The sequence below is a fragment of the Syngnathus scovelli genome, chromosome 9 (genome assembly GCF_024217435.2).
Source record: "Syngnathus scovelli strain Florida chromosome 9, RoL_Ssco_1.2, whole genome shotgun sequence".
NCBI lineage: Eukaryota > Metazoa > Chordata > Actinopteri > Syngnathiformes > Syngnathidae > Syngnathus > Syngnathus scovelli.
Genome location: NC_090855.1, coordinates 6,274,941 through 6,302,395, shown reverse-complemented (window position 1 = coordinate 6,302,395; position 27,455 = coordinate 6,274,941). Strand labels below are relative to the sequence as shown.

At 38.0% G+C, this 27,455-nt stretch overlaps 2 long non-coding RNA genes across 2 annotated transcripts in view; one reads left to right on the top strand and one right to left on the bottom strand.

Moving 5' to 3' along the window:
• The window catches only part of LOC125975022 (uncharacterized), a 28,940-nt gene extending 10,435 nt beyond the window's left edge, over positions 1 to 18,505 (top strand). The window contains exons 3-4 of the long non-coding RNA XR_007483829.2: positions 13,488 to 13,576; positions 16,892 to 18,505. This is a non-coding gene — a long non-coding RNA (uncharacterized lncRNA). The remainder of the gene's footprint in view (positions 1 to 13,487; positions 13,577 to 16,891) is intronic.
• LOC125975023 (uncharacterized) lies at positions 337 to 12,374 on the bottom strand. Its single transcript, XR_007483830.1, has 2 exons — positions 11,842 to 12,374; positions 337 to 979 (listed from the first exon to the last, which is right to left on the bottom strand). It is a non-coding gene; the product is annotated as an uncharacterized lncRNA (long non-coding RNA).
• Positions 18,506 to 27,455: the final 8,950 nt, after the last annotated feature.

Genomic DNA, 27,455 nt, shown 5'->3' with positions numbered 1-27,455 from the left:
GAATAATAAAAATGGCCAAATTATGTATTCACAAGCAAATAAGAAATAATGATTAGCATGGTAGTCAATCATTGTTTTTGTTTGGGTTTGAAATCAAAATGATCACTTAGTATAAACAGAACCTTGATTTCTCTGAGTAGTTAGTTAGTTAGTTAGTTAGTTAGTTAGTTAGTTAGTTAGTCAGTCAGTCAGTCAGTCAGTCAGTCAGTCAGTCAGTCAGTCAGTCAGTCAGTCAGTCAGTCAGTCAGTCAGTCAGTTCATAGTAAAAACAAAAAAGAACAAACTGTAAATGAATTGCATTCATATGAGATAAATGTAATAGGTTGACAAAAAGTGTTTTCTTTCAGTTTGTTTTATTGTCTTCAATGTGAGGACAAATACATTGGGCTTAGACAGCATGTCACACACGTCAAAGGCAATCTGTGCTGCAGAATCGGAGACATCTTCATTGTGTGAGTGACAAGACCCATCAATGTTGCATGAAAATAATTTGCCAGCTTTATTCAATCTACATACATCTAACCTCCACACCCTCCTTGCGCTAACTCTAAAACTCACTCAGATGAGACGCCATGTGATTGTTATCTCGCCGTGCCTTTGTATGAAAATCAAATTGGGAATTGCTTTTTTTTTTCCGTGATTCACTTCCATGCAAACAAAGAACTTGTTTTCTTATTTTCATGTAAATGTCTTTTTCATAAGAGACGACAAGTGTAATCAATCTTCTTCAAGACAAGGTAGGAGGGCCTGCCAAGGGGGTATTATTGGTGCTTAGTAGCCCGGGGATCATAAAACAAGGAAATTGAAAGTGATATTTAATTGACACTGCCATTTCCACTGCATGCCCAAATCTCGTCTCCCGTCGGTGCCTCTTCCCACACACTCCACCGTTTCACTCTCCACAGGTGAAGACAGAATGCAGCGTACATTCTTTGCAACCCTCCTCCTGAGAGCAGGCTGTCAATCTCAAAGCACAGTGCTGTGAAAAAAACAAGCAACGGATTATTTCTACTCTGAGAAAAATATATTTCATAAATGTCACTCCATCTCTGGAGTGCTCTGTAGCGGTCAAGTGGAGCATTGTCATTTGTTATCCACCTTAATACATAATCAAGCTTATAGTTATAAGAAAACAAAAAATATTACCAGCAAGTAGTTCTCTATCGATTGGGCACATCTAGGAAGTTGATCTCTTTGTTTAAAAAACTTCATATATATACCAGAACATAGTACAGAGATGCACAATATTCAAGATCGTTTCCTGCCGCCACTTTTGACAGTTAATGTTTCACAAATCAAACTGTATTTTATTTAATTACTACGCTGACAGTCTCCGGTCTGGCAGTCCACAAAAAGGGAGAACAGAGTAGAATTACCATCTGAGATAATGTCCCTTAAATGGAAAGTGACACCGTCTAATTAGGATAAACTAATGAGATTAGAAGGCTTCGCCCGGGACTTGTCAAGAAATGGGCATTAGTTTGACGTTGTGACCATTTTTAATGATATTATAGGATTTGTTTTTTTTAACTCATTACATCCATCCATTATATGAACCACTTGATCCTCACTGACTGTGCCTGTTAAACTTTTAAAAGTCTATGGCCATTGTCCACTGCACCTGTGCAAGACCTTCGCTCTTATTTTAACCAGTCAATTTACTCATAAATACTGTATACTATTTATGCTGCTCATCTAAAAACAAATATACAGATATTATGAAGTATTTTTATCATTTCATTTTCATTATTTATATTTTTATTCCTTTCAAAGTTACTTAACTGGGTAGGAGTAGGACACCCTGGTGCCCTCTATTGATGAGCCAAGATAATCCCAAACCCACACAAGAACGTTTGGGCTGAAGAATGAATACTTGGGCACTGTTTTTGTCTGTATGTGAAATTTGCAAAGACAAAAGTTTTACTTTTTATCATTTCAATCTCAAGAATATCAAACACAGCAAATAATATATTTGGGGGGAATTTTTATATGGGCCCTTAGAGTAAGCAATTTATATTGTCTGAGCAAGTCTTGTTTTTATATTTGATTTCTACATACTGTGATTATTGTCACATCCACTGTTGTTAATTCCAAAGCTGCAGCATGAGTGAGTCTGTCTCAGTGACAAAAACTATATAAAGAGCTTGCCGTTGACCTACAGCGGCATTTGGCGAGCATTGGGGACAGGCAGCAATTGGTGTCAAAGAGAGGCCAAACAGGAATGATTTATAGCTCGGAAGATGTGACTAGCTGCTACTGCTGCCACAATTACCTTTGCTGCTAAACCCACAAGCTGCATCTGCAGCCAGTGGTTCATGTGAACACCAACACACTGACATTCCGTTCTCTCTTAACACATGCTATTTATGTTGAATCGTCGGCCCTCTGCTTTGCCTGCCTTGTCCACTTAAAAGGGCATTAATCAACTGCTACTTTATAAATCAGGGGGTCCTCGCTGGCTCAAAGTGATTATGAGGTCAAGGCTCTGCAGACGTACTTAACCAATTCCCAAACCCATTTGGACTGGATATATTTTGCTTCCTTGAGGCCAAGCAATTCATCATCATTCTCCCACTGAGGCATAATGGACCAGGCAGCAAGGGAGTACTGGATATTAAACAAAGAATAGGAACTCGGGGGGATATAACTCACACTCTATTAGCTGTCCATTCCTTGTACTTATGTATCTCCAGGTCTCTCTTACCAGTCTTGCAAAAAAAAAAAAAAACAATGAATGATAATTTTATGGAACCATAACATAGACCAGGCTCACTAAGGAATCACAATTACCAGTTGGAGCATTGTGTATCCATGGTGCTGTGGATTGTGGTGCACTTAATACTTTTTCACATGCTCTAAGGGAATTGGAGGTGTACGTAGTGGCCCTGGATTTTCTGGGCATAGGTGTACTTAACCCTCCTGATGCCTGGAGCCATTTCTCTTTTTGATGCCCTGGTGCTGATTCTTGCACACGTCACACATAGAGGGATGCCAAGTGAAAGTGCCATGCAAACATTGCTGCACCTCTTGAGTTGGTGCCTTGCTCAAGAGCACCTCAACAGTAGCCAGGAGAAAAACTAGCATCTCCCCAACAACTACTTTTCATTTTACATGTATTGTTCTCATCAGGACTTCAGTTGTGACTCCTTACATTGGAGCTACTATCATTGCTCTATTAACGAGACAAACAGAAATGCAAGTAGCAAAGAAAGCAAAAGGCAGAAAAAAAATGAATGAAAAGGAAAGAATAATGCCGACAAAGTGAGATTTCACCAGAGTAGTCTAAGAGCTGCACAGACTTAAAGTGGAGAAGACAGTTTCCATTGCCCTCTCACCTAAGAATAATTTGTTGAGGCTGAGTAAATTGTGATTTAAAAGATGCAATGACGTAATATTTTTTTTGTACTTTAATAGTTGAAGCTCCTGATGAAATAGAAAAGCATAGAGAAAGAAACATGAGTAGTTACATGGAATTACTAGACACTTGTGGAGGTATGATAATTTAAATTTATGCACTTTCTAATTCTCAGGAAAACATGTATGTGAAAATTCTCGTAGGGAGGCAGTGTAAATCTGCACAGGAGCAGGCTACACAAATTTTTACATACAATTGTCTGCTAAGTTTAAGGTAGTTGACATAATTTCAAACTGCTGTATAAATTCCCTTTGTTTTTAATCAAATATATATATTTCCAGTGAGAACAATCGAAGAATGATTTTATCCTTTATTGTCCGCGGGCTCACATGTGGGCTCGCAACAAAGGCGTTTCATCTTTGACACATGTAATTTAATAAAAATAAAGGACCAGTCTCACTGTTATCAAAGCCTCATCACAAGCTCCAATAGAGCAGGGAACCATGAGCTTTGAGTGATTGCATTACTGTTTAATGTAAATTTGCATAGACGTGCACCACTTCAGACGAATGAGTGTAAAAATCCCTAAGCAGCTGAAGACAGTGCAAAACATCATTGATGAACTTTAAAAATGCAATATATTCTAAAAACTATATATATTTTAAAAGATGAATGCAATTAGTTGAAAAATCACGTTAATATAAAATTATGAAGAAGCCATGTGAAAAGGTTACCTGAAGGAAACGCATACATACACCAAATTGGAAAGTCAATTACAATTCTTCACACTAAATTTACAACAGAGGTCATGTAATATATCATGATGGTATGAACGGCATGAAACATTCACATGTTTATCATATTCAATAATATCGCTGTATAAAGTCTTCTGCTTTTCAAGGATGCTTAATAGTCATCCAGAACACAGAATGTCATAAATCAAACTGAAAGTTATTTGCATGTCAATGCGGCATAGTAACTAAGCGTCAGTGACAAGGCTAAATCAACAACTTTAATTTCTGCTATTTAGTATTGGACATGTTCTAAATTACAGCCCGTTCAAATCTCGTCATCTTTTGTTTTATCACATCCTTTTATAATAACTATAAATAATCTCTCCGTCTCTCTTACGCCTGCTCTTTGTCTATCTGTCTTGCTGCTGAAATGCTGATCATAAATTGTTGAAGTGCAATGACTTGTCTCCTCCACTTTCGCACAGTGGTCTTACTAGTACCGAGAACAGATTAAAAAGTGTGCCACACTTTCCAAGCGGTCTCAGCATACTATTAGCATATATATGAGATTTGAGACATTTTCTAATATTCTCCAGCAGGACTCATCTGTCATGGCCTGGCGATGAATTATAAAATGCTTGTTTGGATGTAAGGAACCTGAAAAAAAAAGTGTGCTTTACTTCAATAACCTTTATTTTGGTTGTATTTAATATAAAGAGTGCGGGAGGAACAATATGCTACTTTAATTAAAAAAAATACTTTTATGTACAGTGCAATGGGGCACAGAAAAGTGATGCTTCTGATCAATGGACATGAATATAAGGAAATGTGAGCTGCATACGGTCAATGAAAGTGTGAAATAAAACACAACTAAGAGAAGGTTGGGAAGGTTTTTAGAATCAAATGTTTGTCAAAGGCATGCAATGCCTTAGAAAACATTCAACCCAAAACTATTCGAGGAACCAATAAGCGTCTTTTCCTCTGCATTACAAATGAATAATCTTAATCTTGAAGGAAACGTGTCTGTTGATATCAAGTTGAGGTCTAAGGATGTGTGAATTTAAAGTAAATTAATACCGGTACAACAAGTTGTCGGACAAAAAAAAAAAAAAGTTCAACTTTATTTAATTGTAGAGCAAATTAACCAATACCTCATGGGCTGTGGTGATGCTTTCTAATCTTGCAAATATCCCATGTGTTAATTAATATGGTGAAAAGTGCAGTGGCCTGTGTCCTAAATTAATTGCTTTCTATTAGATTGCCTTAATGTAGATGAGACTATGCTGTAGTATTAACATTGTTGTACATTTCCTTACATTCAATTTTCTTGAACATGATTGTTAATAGAAGCAAGTGTCTCTTTTCCATGATCGCTCTCTCTCTCTCTGTCCTCCGTGCTTCTTAAGATGGTTCCAAATGTGTGTCATGGTGCTTTTGGCTCAGTTAATTAAAGCGAGCTAAAGTGCAGTGGCCTGTATCCTACTGCTATCAAATCCATAGCTTGGAGAGAAAACATTTACATGAACCTGCCATTAATGCCGACTTTCCAATTCCCACTAAGTATGATCTTATACAATAATTGCTGTTATCTGTGTGGCAAAAAGTTGAGAAGTGCTCACGAAGGGACTGGGAAATGGGAATGAATAAAAAAGTGCAACGGGTTGTGTCTTGGAAAACAGAGTGGTTTAATAATACTGTAATATGAAAATAGCAAACAATCCCTCTCCTCTATACTTTTCAATTCTGTTTTCAATGTTATCACAAATGGTAATGGGATTTGGAATTGGGAACTTCTTGATAGCTGTCAGAAAGAAACAGAACACAGGCAGCAGGCCATGTACTCATTTCATGTTTTGGAAAACAACCAAGCTCAGCAGTCTGCGTCCTATCTTAGCTATTGAATCTATTGAATTGGATTGTTTTGCATTTTGATTGAAACGATGTCCACACCAGATAGAAGCACAGAACCAGCTGTTGTAATTGAATCAGTGTGGAGTTGTTTATTCGCTTGATCTACAGCTGTGATTTCCATGTCCTAACATCCAATGCATAAAAGATCCACTCTTGTTTAACACACTGATGATTAGATCTCTTTAAAATAACAAAACAAGAGTCGTCCGTGTCCCAGGATGGACCGCCATCAAGATAGTACATATGACGACAGAGAAGGTGGCCAAAGAGAAGACGTAAGGGAGGGCCCCCGTCTTCCCCGAGCTCCTTGATGGGGTTGTTTGTCTATGTGTGTGCGCGTGTGTTTGTGTGTGTATCCTGTCTGACTGCTGTTGAAGCACCATCTGGTTCACTTTCCGTGTGTGACCAAAATGTTCACTAAATAAATTTAACGTGGCACAGATGCCAGATGAACATTATGTTTGGATAAACTCTAAATGGCACAAGAAGTTAATCTGTGATAGACTTTAAAATGGCCTTTGAAGATTTATGCACATAAGATGGTATTTTATGTACTCAAGATATTATAATTTGATAAGTAGAATTAAATTTTGAGTTATGTTCAAATGATCTGTTTTACACAGTATGTCAGTACATTGTATAATCACTTGTCTCCATCTATTCTCATCAGAGAGCAGCAATTATTATATTTTCACACATAGTGTTTGAATAGATTTCATGTAATATTATTCATACGGAATATTCATTGTAGTGTCCCCACTATCATGACAGGGAATATAAAAGTTCTTTGATCCTAACGTTTGTGTTTCATTAATTTCTTCTCGTTTTTGAAGACTCACTAACTTAGGAATATTATAACCATGTGTTCGTTCCCTATAATCACCTCTGCCAAATAGAAAAATCTAAGGCAATCATTAATGATGTACTGTATTTAGGACACTAATCAAGCAGTTGGTTACCATCAAACTTTCAAGTGGGCTGAGGAAGGGCACGTCACATTCTATCCTAATTTATACAGACATCCCACAAAACAACCACTTCATAGTCAGAAAAGATCAGTTTATAATCATAAGGCATAATTAAGTTGCAGCTGTATACAATTTTACTCAGCAACCGGGCATGTGACAATCATAAAATAAGATGCGTCAGCACCAGTGACTGCCGTGACCGCATCGCCCCATTCTGGGTTACTGCCGTTGATACGTGCTAAAAGCTACACAGAAAAAAAGAAAAGAAAAAAGGAAAAGAAATCCATTTTGGATTGTACAGCCTGCATGCTACTTAATACGTTTTAACATCATTATGAGGATTATTGGAGGTGCTTCCATTTTATTTATTCATTTATTTATTTATTTGTGTGTGTGCGTGTGCGTGCGTGTGCGGCGTGTGCTTGTGTGTTCATTTCATATTCATTTCCCAATATCAAAAAGCATTTGGTCATAAGCATGATTTAGTGAACCACATTTATGAGGACTAATAAATGCATGCTTCACAATGGATGGCTGATCATCAAATAATCACTCGTATCACTTTGGGAGTAGGATGCTCATCAATCATGCTGAGCAAATAGTGACACGGAGCTTGGCGAGCAATGCATGCTGATTTCAGTATCACTCCTTGAAGGATCCTTCATTAAAATATCTCAGCTGTATTCACAGTGAATTTTTAATCCAATATATTTAGGAAACAATAGAATGGTAGTACTCACTACTTCTACAATGAATTATCGCTTTGACGTTATAACAAAGTATCACAAGGTATGCTGGTGTGCAATATTTGGTATGTACACCGTATTAAAATGGATTGAACTACACGTAACAATAGAGAGCGGCATAAACATTCCAATTCAAATTGGGCATTCTGTGCAAAACTGCAAATAGAATATGTACTGTATCAACACTGAACTTTATGCAGGACATAAAAATTATGTGTAATCTTTGACATTTACTGACATTCAGATTAGGCCAACATGTGTCACAAAGTCCAACCTTTGTCCTGACTTGTATCTACCCCATCTACATTTTGTATCAGTACCATATCTAAAACGCAGCTTTTTTATGAAAGACACCGATCATGGTTTTATTAATTCCTCCTGTTAAGATGCTTTTGGGCCACCCTGCTATAATCAATCATCTCTATTAACGGCCATATCTCGCGCTCCACCAGCTATGACCTCTCGACAGCTGAGCTCAGATGTTATCACAGCATGCATGCAGCGTTTTCCTTTCCCTGACACCCCAGTGTTACTGTACAACTCTCTCTCCTGTCTGCTTCTGTGGTGTTATGAGCAACCTATTGTCTTGTTGGGGTTTTATCACAGTGCTGCAATTGCACATTTTGGGACCTTCTAACCTCTACAACCTGGCTCATCTCCAGTGCCTGAACTCTGTACAGCACAATCTGAAATACTTGTGTGCTCTGTCTTGACTGAAAAATTAATAATACACTTAATTTTCATCTCGTATGATATCCACACATTTTTAATACACGCACTGTAAATATGACATAAAAATGTAATATTAAAATTATGATTTGATGATCATTTGTCCATTACATGATTAATAATGAAAGCTGATAGCAGATATCGTAAGTGGAAATACTAATGCTGTATTGTCTACATGACTTTGCACGTATTGGAAAGTTTTTAACAGTAGGAAAACATTTTCAACAGAAAACATTAAATAGTTGAATATTGTAAAGACACTGCTCTAAATGCTTTCAAGGTTTCACAGTCTTATAGAAAATTAATGGCTGTTTTTCACTGCCTTGGGTTATACTGATTTATATGCAATGTTTAAGTTGGGTTTTACATATTTGAGGGCCGTGGTCATGCTTGCATTAGAAAGTGCATTAGAATGCCAACAGTTGCAGTTTAGTGTTGCCAAAATAAAACCGAAGTGATATGCCCACAATTGGTAGCTGTACAGAATACTCCATGACATGTTGTTGATGTTTACATCAATACACATCAGACAAAAAGACAGTGCACAAAAGGATTAAACAGAGATGTTTACATGTTCATGCCAGTGTTTGACCTTTTCACTCACGATTGGTGTCAGCTCTTCAGACACATTCACACACACAAAAAAGCACCCACATACAAGCTTTAATGGAGAAAAAAAAACCCACAAAGCAATAATGTGGAAATGTTAACAGCTTACAATTAAAAATGTGATTTATGTTCCAAGCAGCTGTTAAATGACACGACTGCCCCGACAATATTGATTTCCATATCATTAGCATGATAGCTTTATTGTCCTATAATTGCTAAATAAAACGGTTCCTACCTGGCAACCCTTTACTGCATATCAGGGACTCTTAAACGAACAAAATGTTGCTTCATGCAAGTAACATGGGTCAACTGCAGTCGGGGATAGTCGGGGGTAATGATGAGATCATTAAAATTTAGTCTATGCTTCACAGAGCATAGAGAAAATTAACTTCCCCCCACCAAGCCCATTTTTCTGCTGAACATGAAATAATGATTTTCTGCCAGTATAATTACAAAGCTAACATCTGATCGAGTCAGCATCCGGGGGGGAGGATTATCACATGCATGAGTATTAGACCTCATTACCAGCTTGACTGCAAAATTATTACATCTTGTAATTGGATGGTGAGATTTATACACAGATTGGGCCAGGGTTCCTCGCTAAGATTGTAATTACAGGCTTCACTGGTTCGCTACTTATCACACCGTGTGCAGGAGGGAGGAGGAACGAAAAACAAGCGGAGAAAAGAGAGGAAGGACGCGAGGAAGAACCGTGTCATTAAGCAGGGCTCTGCTATCAATGGCAGAAAGGCGCCGAGTTCAAGCTGTGCGCATGGGGCGAATGGGGAACATCTCCCTCTCCTCTTCTATTTATGAGGCCAAACAGCTGAGGTGTTTGCAGAAGGAGTGCGAGGGGAGTGGACGTTTATTATTACGGGGCTTTTTCTTCTTGACAAATGGGATTTCATTTATTTAACCTCTGCTGATCTATTTCAGCGCAACGTATAAACAAGCCATCCGTTTTTATGACCGCTGCCGAGTCAACGCCTCAATTATCTAAAGGCTAACTGAGTGTTAAAGTGAGCCATCTGCCAGTGGGAAGCCCATTGATTTAATTTGCCTTGTAGTTGTAGCTGCGATACAACCTGGGCTCCGATTTGTGTTTGCAGAAAAAGACGCGACAGATACACCTATCCCTCATTGAACTTGAGTTCACAGTGTTCATGGATCGCGGTTAGGCACATACACACGTTAATCCTCAAGGTCCTGTGAAGTAGTAAATCCAGTCTGAAATAAATTGGTTAAGGGAAACTAATATGTGTTAAATTTGCTGAGGACAACTTTTAGCTGCCTTAGTTCTGCTGTACCCGACAAATGTGAATGATTGACTGTGTGTGCGTGCAAACAGGGGAATTTGTTGTCATTACGTTCATGATGTGCTTGTGTGTGACAATCCTTATAGTCAGCCCCACACACGAATCAATGTACCAGGAGTAATGGAGCTGTTATCGGAGTCCATTACAAAAACTCTGCTTGGATCAATGTTGGTATCAGTGCTCACAGTTGCAACTGTTTTAGGGAAACAATTGTGTTTGTCCAAGTGTAGGTATTGTACAATGAAGTGGGTGGTATATTTTTTTCCACCTAAAAATCTAAACCTTGATGAAAAGTTATCTTATAATATTTGAGCCGATAAATGTTAATCATCATCAAAGTTGAAATTTAGGTATTTTGTTTTTTAAAAGTTTTGTAAGGAAATAAAGAGCTAAACACACTTGCCATGGATATCTACATTGATCCACTCATACAACATTCTTAATATTAAAGTCCTTGTTCTATGAGATAACTTTTTTCCATTGCAATATTTAAGGTTTCCTTTGCTCTTTTTAATCTTGTTCACTACCTTATTTTCATTTTCCTCCCTTTCTCTCTCAATCGCTGTTCCCCAGAGTCCCTCAGATGGTATTTAAATAGAGCGGGGTCCATTAACCCCGCCAGCTTGCGTCTCTTCTCTACTCCATTGATCAGAATGCACACTGGAGATATTTTATTACAGCTGCTTGTGGGACTCTGACACAGCCATTTAAGCATCTCTTCATTTTTAGTCATGATGGAGGTGGATTACGTGTGTGTGTGTGTGTGTGTGTGTGTGTGTGCGTGCGTGTGTGTGTGTGTGTGTGTGTGTGTTGTTTGCCAAATAGATGCACTACTCTAGAGAACTATCAGAGGGAATCATAATGCAGTGTGTCAGACGGAGAAGGTATTGGGTGAAGTAATTTGCAACCTTGCATGTGATGGTGTCTAAGTGTAAAATAAGGTGTTTACATAAGTTTTGCTATCACAAATTGCTCCGACATTATTTTAGTCCATGTCGTTTTGTTAGGCCAAGTCAGAAGGAACATAGATACCAGCAAATTTCAATCGCAAAGCAGCTGATTTATAGCATAATATACACAAATAGATACAAACAGCAGAAACTATTGGTGTCGTGGTTTAAGTAGAGATTTTGATTCCGTACTCTAAATAGTGTGCCGATTAAATTTTTAAAATACGACATAGAACAAACACTCAACCCGTATCAATGCAGAGAGGTAAAAACCGATGCATCTTGAGTCCATCTCTAAATTGCATCAATTCGCAACTGCACTAATAATGCAAACGCAATTTTTCCTTTACGCCTATGGCCCACAGAGGTTTGGAGCTGTTGCAATTGTCAGGGCGTTATTCAGTTACAATCTGACAGTTGGTGGTGATAAGGCATATGAAAATTTACAAATTCAGAAAGTTGTCAAACCTCACCAATAGACAAAAAAAAAAAAAGACTTCTTGATATACAGCAAAACACCCACCGTGGCGCAGAGAGCTGAAACAAATTCCCAAACAAGCGCATCGAGGCTTGCATAGGCACGAAAGTCAGGATACACCCATTTGCATGCTTGAGCTCAGCAGCACTATTTACAAATATAAAGCTATTGCCTGTTGTTTTAATACTTCTTCAGTATAAGTGTGCTATTCTGAGCCCCAAAGTGGGTTACAAGAACAAATTAGGTGATAAGGAAAGAAGTGAGCCTCGGGAGAAAATCAAACAAAGTCAATGAGTTTTTTTTTTTTTGCTCCTTTTTCCTGAGCTCAGCATTTCTTGGCAGGTGAGATTTACATGATTCAACATGAAGGTGCAGCATGAACTTGGCTTTTATTGTAATAAGAACACATCCTCACTGGGGCATGCACTCTGGTGTAGTTCTTCTGAAATTAGTTGCACACATAAAGCACAAACTGTAGAATAATAGGATTTTTTTTTTTTTATCTGAACAAAAATAAATTGGAAAGTGACAGAGGAGGGCTAGTCGTTCAGGGGGTTGAAAAAAATAAAGCTTTTCAGGTGAACTAAAATAAATATTTTATGCTCTTCCATCTAATACACTCAATGTTCTCTACATAATAAATTCCACAGTTTACACTGTTGTACAGTAAGGAATGAGCGTGAGACTTGACCAATACTTGACCGAGATCTCCATCATCCGCAAATAACATTTTTATTGGTATTTTTGCTGATATCTCCATGTTGACACATGGTCAGCAAGAAAAGCGGTGAGAGAGAGAGCACTTGGCAGCTTCATTGTGTGGGAACAAAAACTGAATTCTACTGGACATGGAGTTTGTTCAGCACAATAAACTGGCCAATTATTTTTGAAGTGGCAGGGGAGTGTTTGAAATGTGAGAATTTTCCCCTTTGTACACAACCACTGACAGGGAATAAATGACAACCACGTAAACAAGACATTGAACTGACGACTTTTCTTTCACCCGCATTTTTTTTCTTAAACACACATAATAGACAGATATACAATTGACTGTTTGAACTGACTGCTATTGCATGCAGCGTACGTGTGTTTGCACACAGTCCTGAAGCTGCGATTGAAAGGTTGGCTGGTGTATCATAAACCTGTGCTGTTTGACATTTGATTAAATAGCATTACTGTCAATCAGCGGAGTGAGACACCAGGCATCGGGGTCACACAGGTTGCGAAGGCTTTGCTTCATTGTTGACTGGGTAGGCATTATAAACATGTAGAAAAGTGCTCACAAGACATATAATGTAACAACGACTTTTTAATTGCTTGTATTCTCCTATTTGTGTCTCTGGAATGCATGCACATCCATGAAGTGTGAAATTGTACAACCAATTACATTTTGAGATGCCTATAGTGTATGTCAGAAATAATTTCTTTCAGCAAGCACTTCAGCTGATGGCCTCATGCCGATGTAACAGTTTGGCTAATCAAACAATCTTGCTCCCAAACCCATTTTTTTTCACTCATGTCGCAGATTACCGTGATAGGCTGCTGCGGATAAGACTGGCTATCAATAGGACAAAACCACAATTCATCCATCCACCCATATTTTTGTTTTGTTTTTGTGATGAACAACTCAAAATGTGTTTTTCACAACATACCTTCTATGATAAAAAAAATAATATATTTTTTTTTTGTAGAGATCCGTGCTTTATGTTGGAAAGTGTGGGGGGCACACGCATCTTTGTGAACGAGCATAGGCCCCTATGGCGCCACCACCTTCATCAAGGTAATATGAAGCTTTGACGCTGGGGTGAGCAGTGTCTTATTTACATATGATAGAAGAGCACCCCCAAAATTGGTTACATGCAACATGATTTTCAACAGAGGATGATGACGTGAAGGATGCTGTCACTCTTGCACCTAGGGGTATTGTGACCAAAGCACGTCACACAATTTTTATTTCAGGATATCTTTCAATTTGTGGACATATATAAGTTGTCTTCTTTGAGTAATATGACCAAGGAACAAGAAAGAAGTTTGAATAGTTTACCAGATGAGGTAGGAAAACAAAAGCACACAAAAAGGAGCCTATGTTCCTCACGTACAGCTGAAAAATATATTAATAAACAAAAAAGGAACAAGGTTGATCTCATGAGCTTGGTATATTAAAACTTTGATCAGTAAGTGGAATCACATTTGTTCTATACCATACCGTATTTATATATGGAACAGATGTTAGGAACGTGCACTGCTACCTCTATCCAATGTTAATTTTTAGCCAACTGTCACTAACCAAGGTCAACCACTGATGGTCTAACAAGAGCAGGAGTCAGATATCAGGGAATGAGGGCGGTAACCGTATTTATTTGTTTTCAGGTCAAGCTACTTGCACAATAAAAGGTTGACCCATGACCCGTCCGTCCATTAATCAATGTAAAGTTGAATAAGTGAATGATATACATGGCAGCTGGCTTTCTAACTGGTTCCCCTCACACTGTTCAAATCACTTCGAAATCATTTACCGTTGTTAGTGTGTTTGTGTGTGTGTGCGTGTGTGTGTGTGCGCGGATGGGGGTGGGGGTGGGGGTTCCGATGGATCAGCCAAATGGAGTTTGAAACCTAAAGAGTAACCAGGGGATTAGAAAGTAGATGAAGGGGTGATGAGTGCATGGCAATCTGCTACTGGTGTGGGAGGTCTCCATTACAAGGGGATAGGCTTGAAGTATAAAGAGAAAGTGTATGGTAAAATAGGGTGGGGGGCGGTTGGAGGGGAGCTGATGAAGGGGAGACAAGTGGAAAGTAGTGTAACAAGTAATCAGACAGCTATACTGCTGGACAACGTGTTGATGTGGGAGGTCCGGGATGGTACAAGGAGGTGGGGCACTTTAGAGACGGTATGAGGGCTTGCGTTGTATCCATTGCAAGTGCTATGAATATACGTATATACGTGTGTGTGTGTTGTGTGTGTGTGTGTGTGTGTGTGTGTGTGTGTGCGCGTGCGTGTGTATATATATATATATATATATATATATATATATATATATATATATATATATATATATATACGTTTATGAATATTTAAGTCTTGTCAACCCCCATTGTTTTAGTTTTTTTTATTCTGGGTCACCCTTTCTTAGAAGCGAAAGAATATCCGGAAGAGACAATTGTAGAATATTGGCAATTGAAACGACAGTGAAGAGAAGGGCGAAAGACGAAGGAGACATAGGAGAGGGAGGAGAGGAAGTAACAGAGCACTTTATTCTATTCTCTAATATTGATTTGGATCTGACACCATACGTGACACCAGATGTCAACCAAACGGTTTAAGTTTCTATTGGTTCAGTTAAAGCTGTCATACCTAATATGACTCCCACTTTTGTTAACCACAAAATTCTTGTATGAAATTCTCTCTCAGTGTGTGTGTGTGTGGGGGGGGTATGTGTGTGTGTGTGTGTGTGCGTGTGTGTGTGTGTGCGTGTGTGTGTATAAAAAAAAACATTTCGACTACAAGTGCATTCACAGTGATTTTTATTTTTTATTTTGAGTGAGTACACCCAATAGTATTTAAAACAACACAAAGATGATAATTGTAATGCTTGAATCTTTGGTCCGATATCAAAATTATATTCTGTTATTGTCGTACTAAATATTTTTGGATTGTTCCCCTCCATATAAAAAAAACCCTAAGTTTTTTTGCATTTCTTCTGTCTTTAATGTTAACCAATGAATACTAGATGCTGAGTGTATATTATTATCCACATCATGGTAAACTTTTCATATAATAATACTGTGTCTAGTCTATAACGTTTTACATGATCGTGTAAATTAAAATTTCGGTGTGTCTGTGTGCACTCTTGCATGCACTGCATTTGTATTGCAGAGGATGTGGTAAGTGGTATTAAATCACATTTTATTTTGTGCGCTACAGATGTGATGTCCACACGTGTGCTGAAATGTCGCAGCATTAATATAGTGTGACTATGCCCAGTCATCCATTAAGATTTTGATGTCACATTATAGAGTGTTTAGTTCTGCCTTGATGGGCTGCTGCACATGAGGATTTTTCATTAACATGACTCAATGTGCAACTAAGTATATTTCAAATATACTTAAGATTATTTTTAATAACTAAAAAAATATATAAAGCATTTACAAAGCATACTGTATTTTATTATTCATTCTTTTATTTCAATATTTCTATTGAAAGATAAAGATTATAATGATAACAGCTTTCCACGTACAACATATTTCCAGCCTGTGGCGCATTTTAGGATTTCTGTGTATGGTTGCAATATTTCAGGCAACCAGGAGGTGGCAGCTTTTCTACTGTTTCCACAAACTCCTAACTGACTTTGGGGAGCAGGGAGGAGCTGGGAAATTTATAGCATTCATCAACAAAATATAAAGGTAAAAAAAAAGAACGTTTGAATTTGGAGATGCAATATTTTAACTTAATAATACTTTATTTCCTATAATGATTTCAGTCAATCATTGTAAATTATTTGTGCTTCAAAGAGTGTTGTTTACTTTAAGGAATATATGATATAAAACTGGAAACATTGGAAAATATAGAAAAAATACCCAAAATATAATAACTGTTACTTTTATAATTGTTTTTATTATTATTTTGTTTTGGTTTGTGCTTTTGTGTGTAAAGTATATTAGTTTGTTTGAGATGTCAGCACAAAATTCCTTTTATAAGTGACTTTCAAAAGTCACTGTTGCCTCACTGTGCTTCCTGTTTTGATCTGCAAACACCATCTTGTGGGAACATAGCGAACAATCGGCCATCATCATGCCTATAAAGCTGTTTTAGTTACACAGAGAACTCTCCCAGGGGGTGTTTTGTGGCCATTTAGTCGCCCGTCTTTCTCTGTGAGAGGTCACACACCCACACAGACAGTTTACATTTCCTCTGTCACAAAAGCAATACAGTGCAATTTCCCTGCACAAAATACCCCCTCTGGTCACCGGCAACACAATGACCTTTTCATTCTATTGGCACACCTCACGCTCATTCCCCTACTTGTGATTTCAACAATGACAATACATCTTGAGATGAATATACACTGATGTGTTTTCTTTCATTTCCTCACCGCAGATCCCCTCAAAGCGTTACAGGAATTGAAGATAATCCTCTTGAAAGAAACATGAAAAGGTAGAGATGGTGGATGTGCATCTTGAAAGCAAAGCAGGGGAACTTCATAGATGACCTGAGTAGTGAATGCGAAAGAAGGGCAGCGGGACGTATTCCCCCTTGACTTCACCCTCGCTTTTCCACACTTTTCTCCTCCCACCTTTCCTACACCGTACTTGAGTACCTCCTTAGCACCCCCAACCCATCCCTTCCATTTCCCCTACTGATGCCCTGGACTTGTATTTGTCCTCATATGTCCTCATTGTTTGTTATTCACAAAAAAATTGACTATCGGTCTCTTTCTTGGCTCCCTCGTTTTCTAGTTCCCTCTCTCTCACTCTTCTTACGACAACAATACACACATACACGCACGTAAACGACATGCCACAGAGTCTCTTCCGCCCTGAGACAAATACAAGGTGTTTCCAGACGACTGCATCTCCTGTTTCAGGGTAACGAGACTTACCGTGATTTGATGATTGGCAAAGTTGGCCAAAGTTAACTTGCACATGCATGTGTGTATGGCACATTTGAGTGTGTGTGTGTGTGTCTGTCCTACATCACAGCATGTACCAATGTGAGCTTCTAAGTTCAAAACGGGATTTTTATAACTAAAACATTCACCTTTATTGTGTAAATGCTATGTGTAAATGTTAGATTTTGCTCTCCTCTCCTTTTGTATGTATATGAAAAAGTTACCCTTCATGATTATGTGGATATATTTTTCTTACGCAAGTGCAGGCGCATCAAAAGGTTGGGTTGGGTATTGACTATGTCGACTGTGTCTCCCTCACATTTGTGTTTGGGCGACAGGCAATCTACCAACTGTCAATCACAGTGAGGCGACCCAAGTTGGGAATCATAAAAGAGTCTGACTTGGGGTGTCGGTGGTGAGAAGGATCTATTTGAGCCCGACACGCTATCAGCTGCAAATCTAAAGATGGGTCCATTGCAAGACTGGATGCACATATTCATGAATGAGCTGCTTATATATTTTGTCTTTTTATTTGACCATTGCATTTGGTATTTAAACATGTGAAACTTTTATTTTTTAATTAATTAAAAAATATTGACTGTGTTAAGAATTGCCATTTGGTAAAGCTTCTGATAAGTTCCTGCACTTATTCCACCTTTCCCGTGAGAAAAAAAATAATTGCATCTATTAATTAGGTTTTTTTTTTTTTTTTGGGACTAACATTTCCCACTTCACAAGGCAATAAAACCAAAAACATCAGATCAAATTCAAACTAATCGAAACAGATTTACCTCCTTCCAAATGTTCTTCGATTGCTTTTTATGAGACTGCATTAAATCATTGATGCCCCCTCAAGGCTTATGATCATTTGAAATCGATTGATAGAAAATTACTTTTCCACGGTAATAAAGCATCACACTTTGCCTAACCTTTGAACTTTGCCCGCACTTGCCCCTGGCTCAACGTTACAGACAGCTGCTGGAGTTCAATGTGACATCCAGATGCATTTAAGTGTGCTCATGCTTTGAATATGGAGACTATGGTTGCTCTGTTTTCTTCCACCATCAATATATATATATATATATATATATATATATATATATATATATGCTTGACTTTTTTCTTCTCCTTTTAAAGGTTTTTGACGCATCTTGACTTGACTCTAGCCGACCATGATTTAAATGTAATTTAATTTTAACTAAATGCATATTGATTATAGGAAAACCATGACCCCCATGTTTGTGTGTCCTATGGTTATTTCGATATCATCTAGGTAAAAGCATTGTTTGTATGAATTATGAAGGCAGAAGTAACTATGCATGATTATGTTTTGTTTATGATGCTTGAAACGCATTAAAGTCTATAAATATAGGTGTTGCCATTGCTATACATACATCAGGTGCATTGAACAGAGAATTAGGGGTGCATTCTTACCTTGTAGTAATATGATTCACAGTATTTGGAGGACCACCATCCCTGAAAATATGTCACTAGTGGGAGTAAAATGATTCCCAACTGTAATCAATCTCACTCTTATCAGCATTACATGACCCCCCCCCCCCCCCCCTCTCTTAAGAATAACTGACATAAATGGTCTGCAGGAATTAAGATGATGTTTTATTCAAGTACACAGTGTTTAGTACATTTAATAAGACCACAACACAGTGTGCGCATTCACAAATTCCAACAATTTCCTAAAATAACTATTGTATTGTCGTTTGTGCTTGTTAATACAGCACATGTGTAAGCTTTTTTTTTTTCAGAAACAAAAGTTAGATGTTAGAAATAATTATTTTATTATTGCTCATTGTTGTCATAAATAAAAGTTCAAACGGACTGTTTAAAAAGGTTGATTAAAATGTCAAATTATAATTATTTGCATTCTTGAAGATACAACCAAATATTTTATTGAATATTATAATCATTTCCGACTTCTCATACAAGCCCAGTGAGCTGGGTGAAATTTAGGTAGTGCAGTTGATCTGTAATTCCCTCGACCCTTTCTTTTGCCATTCTTTATGACAAGTGTTACAATGAATTTGTTAAGTTGTGTATTTTGCCCCAAAATAGTAGAAAGCATGCAGGTATAAATGAGCATACCTCCATCAGGAGTGTATGTTGACAGAATGAGAGATTGTACTTTTGAGCCATGAAATTGCAGACTGGTAAGCCTTAGGCGATCACCAGGTGTGACTGATGCAACCAGGACCTGCTTGGACAAATGTAACAGAGCGTACCAACATTCCTTCCTGTCAATCATATTATAGATCTCCAAAATTCATTATAAGGGCTAAAGTTTTTGAAGAGACTGCTCTGTCAATGGAATGATCAATAAGCACTATGGTTAAGACCTAAAACCTTAAGCTTTTAACTTCCAAACATTATTATGGTTCAAAAGTACGGCAAGATGGCAAGATCTTCAAAAGGATATTTTTTAACCCTACTAATGCATTCAAATGTACGATCAAGTTCTGTCCTTGAGGTCAACTTGACTCTAGTAATTCAAAGCTCTAGAAACCATTTTTGTTTCTATTTGTTGTCCAAGTTTCTGTTTATTTTTACTTTGATTGTTGGGTAATAAGCCAAAAACATAAGTCCAAAGTCCCCCCCACCCCATACATCAAAAACACCATTTACGTGACTATCTTGCAATATCCAGCTCCCCATAAAATCCCACAATTAACCGAAAATTGAAAAGGGATACTTTATGTCCATGAATATAGTATTTATATGCATGTGTGAGATATTTTTCTGGGTGCCGTTTGTCCGTCATCAAAGCGTATGACACAGGTATAAACCCAGATCGTAATTAGAGACAAGGTGGCTAGAAATATTGCCCTTTCAGTGTCAACAGCCAAAGGCTTGACGTAATTTTGCCCTTTTATTTGTACACTCCTGCCAAAATGAGCTACCCAAAGTAGGCTTGCCCTTGGGTCACATCTTTTCAAATGTCCCCATACACACCCTTTGCTCTACATTTATCATCTTTTTTGATGGTGTCATAAAGAGCTCAAATGCTTACTTGGTTTATTAGATGTTGCTGATGCATATCTGGAAGCATTTTGATGACAATAAAAGAACTATAAGTCTACCGTGCTGTTCAAATTGGGTGACGCTCTTGACCCTTCCCCCACGCTCCTCTTGTCTCTTACACTGTTGAGCGCTGGCTTCTGACTTAAACTCACCTGAAAATTTTATAGGGGGAAGGTTGAGGGTGTGCGATCGAATGCCCTCCCATCAGACGTGCTTTGACGCAGACCGTGATCTCAATTATTGGCGAACGGTTGCCTTTTTTGAGCACACCCCTCCCAAATCTTTTGCCAAAGACTTTTTGTTTTTATTACCTAAATTACACAACAACTACTTGAAGTCTATGATGAAAGTCTTTGTTTGCTTTCAATATATAGTTTTAGAGGAATTGTATTGTATCATTATGATCTTGATGAATTACATTTTCAGAATGAATGTTTGACACCTGCAATGTATACCTAATCACAGGTTAGGTCTCTTGACGGCTGTTAACAGTACTGAGCTACTGTTACTCTACAATGACAATTGAAGTGAATTAAAGTTGCTGTGAGGGGCCTTTAAATGTCTCTCTGGATTACCACACCTGTCTGTTGTACAATAAGATTTACGTAGGTCTCTGTCTTTGCTGTGCAACACTGTGATGTTCACAACCCATTACTGTGTGTGTATGTGAGTGTATATGAGTCAATACCTCTCTGAACTTGTGTTTCTTTACGGTGATCCGAATGTGACACGAATCTATCTGAAATATGCATATGTTTATTCTCCTATATGGGAGCTAATGTGACTGCTCTGTCGTGCACTTTATATATTACATTGCAAATTAATACAAATAAAAGTGCAATGTCAAAATAATAATAAATATATGATGGATGGCTGGACAGATGGATGGACGGACGGATGACATTACTACCAGGATTTTTCTTATGTGTGAACTTGATGTCTTTGGATTCAGCACTGATGATGCCAAGCATGTCTCTGATGATGTGATGGTACATTTATCGGACTTCGGTCTAGGCGGCCTGCGTACAATACCCACTTTGTGACAGAATGAATGTTTTTCTCTCTCCCCAGGTGCCCTATTACTTACTGACTGGTCACCAGTTCATGATGCCGTTTGCCTTTTGCCCAAAGTCAGCAGGAAGAGGCTCCAACATGACCATGAATGGGATAAGCAGCACTTAAAATTGATGGGTGATAACATCCAGACAAGATCCATGCATGCGCACGTTTGAGGTACAAATGTATGATTTAACAATGTCTTTGTACTTCAATTTGTGTGTCTACGATGAAAAAAATTAGAACATACTCAGACCATGTGTAGTTTGCACATTTTAATGATGGATTAGCCTTCAAAACAAATATCAAACATATATCTTGATGCACAACGTATTGAAACTGCAGTCATTTATAAAATCAATAGCATGTCTTTTAACAATAATGTCTTAAATTGGCCATTTGCTAATGAGTTGACCAATATCCTAGACCATCAACACAATTGGCCAAATTCAGAAAAACTAATTCAAATTTCAAAGGCTAAATATGGTCCTGTAATTTTTTTTTTATAATACCTTGCTTGAATAGATTAACAGATCATCTTTTTTTAAATTTGTCATCAATAATAATGACGTTGCACTGCTCGTCAAAGCAGAGTGATCATGCCAAGATATTGAAGACTGAAGTTGAGACAAAATATTGACCTTTAAATGCCAGCTTTTAAAAGGTAAACAGAGTCAAAATGCTTCTACCAATAAATCGGCCTCGAGAGACCACAGGGGATGTGTAGCAGGCAGAATAATACATGTGGGGAGGGGGAGTAATGAATTGGAAGGGATGTAGAAAATGTGAAGCGCTGAGCACGGACCTTTGAAATGTACTGGGAGTTCTCATAAAATCCTCAAATGGCCACTGAAGCATCTTCGTCAACCAGAGTTGAGATCTCCTTACGCTGATTATGATGTGAAGTTGAATGAGAAGAGATATTCACTTAGTACTTAGAACTTAGTAAAGTAGCTATTAGACGTACGGTAGACTAGCTTATTTGCATATCGTTCACGGAACGTAATTGAAACAAAACAAAATTCTCTAATAGAGGTTAAGTGGTCTATTTCTAGATCCCTTGATAGGATTTTACACACACATTAATCAAGTTTATTACGTGGTGAAATAATATACGTATGTATATATATTTTTTAAAGATAAGCACAGGATTTTACGTTCAGACAAAGACAAGACAAACCATTATGATTTCTGTTTTAGTTACATGATGAAAAATTACTTAGTGCAGTTTGCTATTATTTTCATTGTAGTTTATTATGCTGCTTTGAAAATTAGTTGGTTTATTTTTTTTTAAATAATAAATAAATAACCGTAATAGAAATGGTATTGCAACCACCATATATTTTGCTATTCACAGCAAAAGAGCATGTCATCTATTTTCTTATAATGGGCATTTGTGACAGCGTAACTTTACAGAATGTGTTTCCATGACAGTATACAATCCAAAAGTAATTTTGGAAGTACAACTCTGTTTATTTATTGTTTTTTTTCTATCAAAGGTGTTGAAAAATAGATGGAATTGGGGACAGTGCAAGGTGTTGTATTCAATATGGGCTTTCATGTGATAAATTGAATGTTATTCATATATGACTGCACACTGTTTTTTGGTGATTCTGGAGAGAAGTTGCTTCTTGCTACCCAGGGACCTTTTTCCTTTTAACTGAGAAGCAGTGTAGGGGTGGCTTAGGCGGGGAGAAAGGGGGGCCCAGGGTAGGTGGGTGGGGAATCTCTACAGACCTTGATACAATTACTGCGCCTTCCCCTCTCCTTCCGCACCACTTCTGGCCGTGCTCTCACAGTGCCGCTGGGAATAAAAAGGCCCAGCTATCTGGCAGAAGATTCGGTCAGTCAGGCATCAAATGCAAGGCCCTCTTCTCACACTCTGTGCCGGGGGTGGGCACACCAGGGGACCTGCATTGTCCATTTTCACACACTTTTCTCAGTGGGGCTGTAGGAATCCTTGGCCTTCGAAAGGAAAAGTAGGTAGTGCGGTAGAAAAGAGGCAGGCACGGAGGGAGAGCAATGAAGCAAAAGGTCGGGGGAGAAGGAGACAGAGAGAGAAAACTTGAGGGAAAGACAAGAAAATGATGAAAAACTGGTTTAGAGCCAAATAAAAAGCATAAAAAATGACACAAATCAGCTGAATTGGAGACAACTCTTGCTTTTTTCTTATTTTTCTCCACTAACAAGATTACATTTTCATGTGCATCAATTGTTTTCAGTATCAAACAGCATATTTTAGTGCTGGGGCATCCCTCTATAAAGCTTGAGTGAAATCAGTTTGTACATGTTCCAAAATCCTGATGCTGTGTATGTCCTACTATTTACTGATTTGGGGTGGGGAGGGGTGACTACGCTATGAAAAAGGTCATTAAAACAACAGATGCAGTGGTGTCTTCAAGGAGACATTTTCCACAGTCATAAAACAGCTTTTCTTGTTTTCAGTGGTTTAGGGAGCACTTCATCACCAAACTTGCACACCACAAGTTTACAAAAGATTGACATATTTGTTCAATTTCAGACAGTGGGCAGGCACTCCAGCCGCTCCCAATAGCAAAATACACAAGATATAATACATATAGGTCCACACTGAATATCTATCCATCCATTTTCTATACCGCTTTTCCCCCAAGGGGTTGCGGGCGTGCTGGAGCCTATCCCAGCAGTTATCGGGCAGTAGGCGGGGGACAACCTGAACCGGTTGCCAGCCAATCGCAGGGCACGCAGAGACGAACAACTCACACCTAGAGGCAATTTGGATTGCTCAATAAGCCTACCAAGCATGTTTTGGGATGTGGGAGGAAACCGGAATGCCCGGAGAAAACACACGCGGGCACGGAGAGAACATGCAAACTCCACACAAACTAACCGTGAGGTGGACATGCTAACCAGTGCCCCACCGTGCAGCCTTCCACATTGAATAAAGACTCAAAAATGTCAGTGACAAATTAGAACCTTTGAGTGACAGAGCTGAGCTCACTGAAGCGACTCAGGTTGAGTGATGTGTATTTTGTAGAAAAATCCATGAGGCAAAACAGTTCAATAGAACATTTGATTTATTATAGAATATTTGCAGGTTTGCTCTGGCAGGGCTTTGTACCCTTTTATCATTTTTTGCAAATACACAAGTTGGTGACACTGTGTAATGAAATACCGTTATGATTGGAGAATAAATGTGACACTTTACATTAACTTATCAAACGCTGCTGTGTAAGTTTGAGATAAGGTCCTGTTTCTGTTTGGCAAATGAATTCATGTAACGCAGATAGAATGTGACTTCATATGGTCAACTATTACATAATGCATGTCACTATAATTACAGTTCTACACTGCACATAAATTATTGTTTAAAAAAAAAAGTAAATCTTTCCAACTTAACTTCAGGAAGTCACATGCAGGTGTTTGATATAAGTCTACATGGATGCGTGTTAGACCTCGCACAAAGAAGCATGCAAGCCGGCACATTTTGAGTAATTAAGGTTTGCACCATTGTGGGAGTAAACACATTCACCAGCGATCAAAGCCGCTCCTTTTATTCCATTTAGTTTTGCCACCGTTAGCATATGGCAGGGGGACATCTTGTGCCAACCAGTGGGATGATTTAAAAACAATAATAATAATATAATTAGTAATAATAACAAGAAGAATGTGTTAAACAACATCTTGTGCCAACCAGTGGGATGATTTAAAAACAATAACAATAATATAATTAGTAATAATAACAAGAAGAATGTGTAAAACAATAATTCAGAAGGTTTGAATCATTCTCCCTGTGCATCGATGAAATTTCGCAAAATTGTTATTTACACATGGTCCAAGCAGGCCTAACATTACTCCAACTTTCTGCCAACAAATTGTCTTTCCGTCTGCACAAAAATCAAGATACGTAAATATTCTCACATGATTTCAGCCTAAATCCTCAATAGTCTTTTCTTCACTGTTTACTTATTTCATCTACAGTAATAGGATTATACACCACTCTGGGTATTCACATTCTAAATTATATCACTCTTATTCACTGCCTCGATAAGTTGTTCTTGCGTTTTAGAAAAAAATGATTCAGTGTCATTCAAAGTTGATAAATCTCTCTTCCTAACATGCACAGAGAAAGCACTTCTTGAGGGTTGGTTGTGTATGAATATTATTACTGTTGTGCATCTGTGTGAGAAAGCGAGATAGACTTCCAAGGCATCTTTATTGCGGTGTTAAATCCCAGGTAATGCCTCCGAATAATGCATGATAAGGCAAACAGAGGCACCCCTTTCAAAATATTCTAATGTGATCATTGGAGTGGAAAATAAAGGAATGTGGATGGGTGAAATGTCTTCCTCTTCTCCCTGCTCCTTTACAGAATTAACATTGCCTCTTTTTTTCCTCTTCATTTTTATGTGCTTTGACCACTGGGGTACAATGTTGTATTTGCAGGGACTGTGCCGCAGCCACTGATGAAATTTCTTTGGGTATTTTATGTGGGGCTATTGTATAATTTTTAATTTTATTTTCATCCATTATCAGTGTTGTATCAGTCTTGGTCCATGCAATTGTGTGGCAACCAAGACCCAGGCTGATCTATTAATGCCTCGTACATCACTCCGTTGTAACCCTGATTTTCCATTCGCAGAGAGCTCTTAGAGCTTTCTTAACTAACAAAGCCTCAGATCAGATGATCAGAGTCAAATCTGCAGGCCATGGGTCACTCGTTTTTGTTTAACTACATAAATATTTTGGAATCACAGTCGTGCCATGGGATACAAATGAGCTGACTTTCCGACAAGCCGTTTCTTCAGATACGAGCAATGAAGCTCACTCAAATCCACAAATTTTGAGAAATTCATCCAAAAATATATACTTAGGCTAATGGATTATGTGTTCCATTTTTTTTTTTATATTGAAATACTTTTTATGAGTAAATACAGTACATACACACACACACATATATCATCAACTGCAAACTACTTTGTTTGTTTGTAACGAATGCAGAGCACTGGGAATATAACAGGAAAAAAAAGAAAGAGCTACTCAAATTTCCGGGATAAAGAAGTTCAAGCAACCATTAAACCCAGAGAATCTTGCAGATATGCTTGGTTGGAAAACCATGTCATGTCCATACCTGCCAGAGTCACTCTCGCATTACCTCCCTGTTTTTTATGCAGAACTGCAAAAGTAAGAGGCACAAAAAGCAACTACATGTTAAGTAGGTATTAAATTTGTATAGTTTTAATACTTTCAGGTAGGGGGGAATATTCAAATGCACCCATTCCCTCTTGTTCAGGTTTAGAGTGATTGAAGGAACTTGTGATTGAGTTTCCACACGGTGCTCCCATCTGCACATGCCAGCCCTTATCTGCCTTGATATTAACATGCCTCTTTCATTAGAAAACCAACCCATTTTCTGGTTTATGGGTAAAATAAGATGCAGAATGAGACAATAAAGTGCATTTGTGTTTCAGTGGATGCATTATAAATAAGTAATTGTAAGTGCCTGCCTCGGCTGTGTCGTCCTCAGGAAGATAATCACTGCATATAACACATTCTCTGCCTCGTAACACGGCTCTGCCTCATGTACTAACTCTATTATGTAGGTGAATATTGAAAAGGCGATCATGACTTTATAATATCCATATGCATCAGCAAGCAGAAGGGATAGGGAGATTGTAGAAAAGGATGAAAATCGGGTCACAACTGATCTTTCTCCATTAATTATTTTTTTATAAATTCGGGCAATGACTCATAAAATGGGAAATTATACAAGTAGCTCAAATTGCAACTCCTAAGTGTTAATAACTATTTCATATTATATATAGTAGGTCAGATAGGTCTCTTTTTGGGTCACTTAAAAAGACACTCAGAAATATATTTAAAAAAAAGTATTCCCTTAAGTTTATTGAGAGTTATGACCAAGTACTACAGTGAAATATTTTGACTTTATCTTTAGGGTTCTTCAAAAGCTGCCCTCTTGTGTCT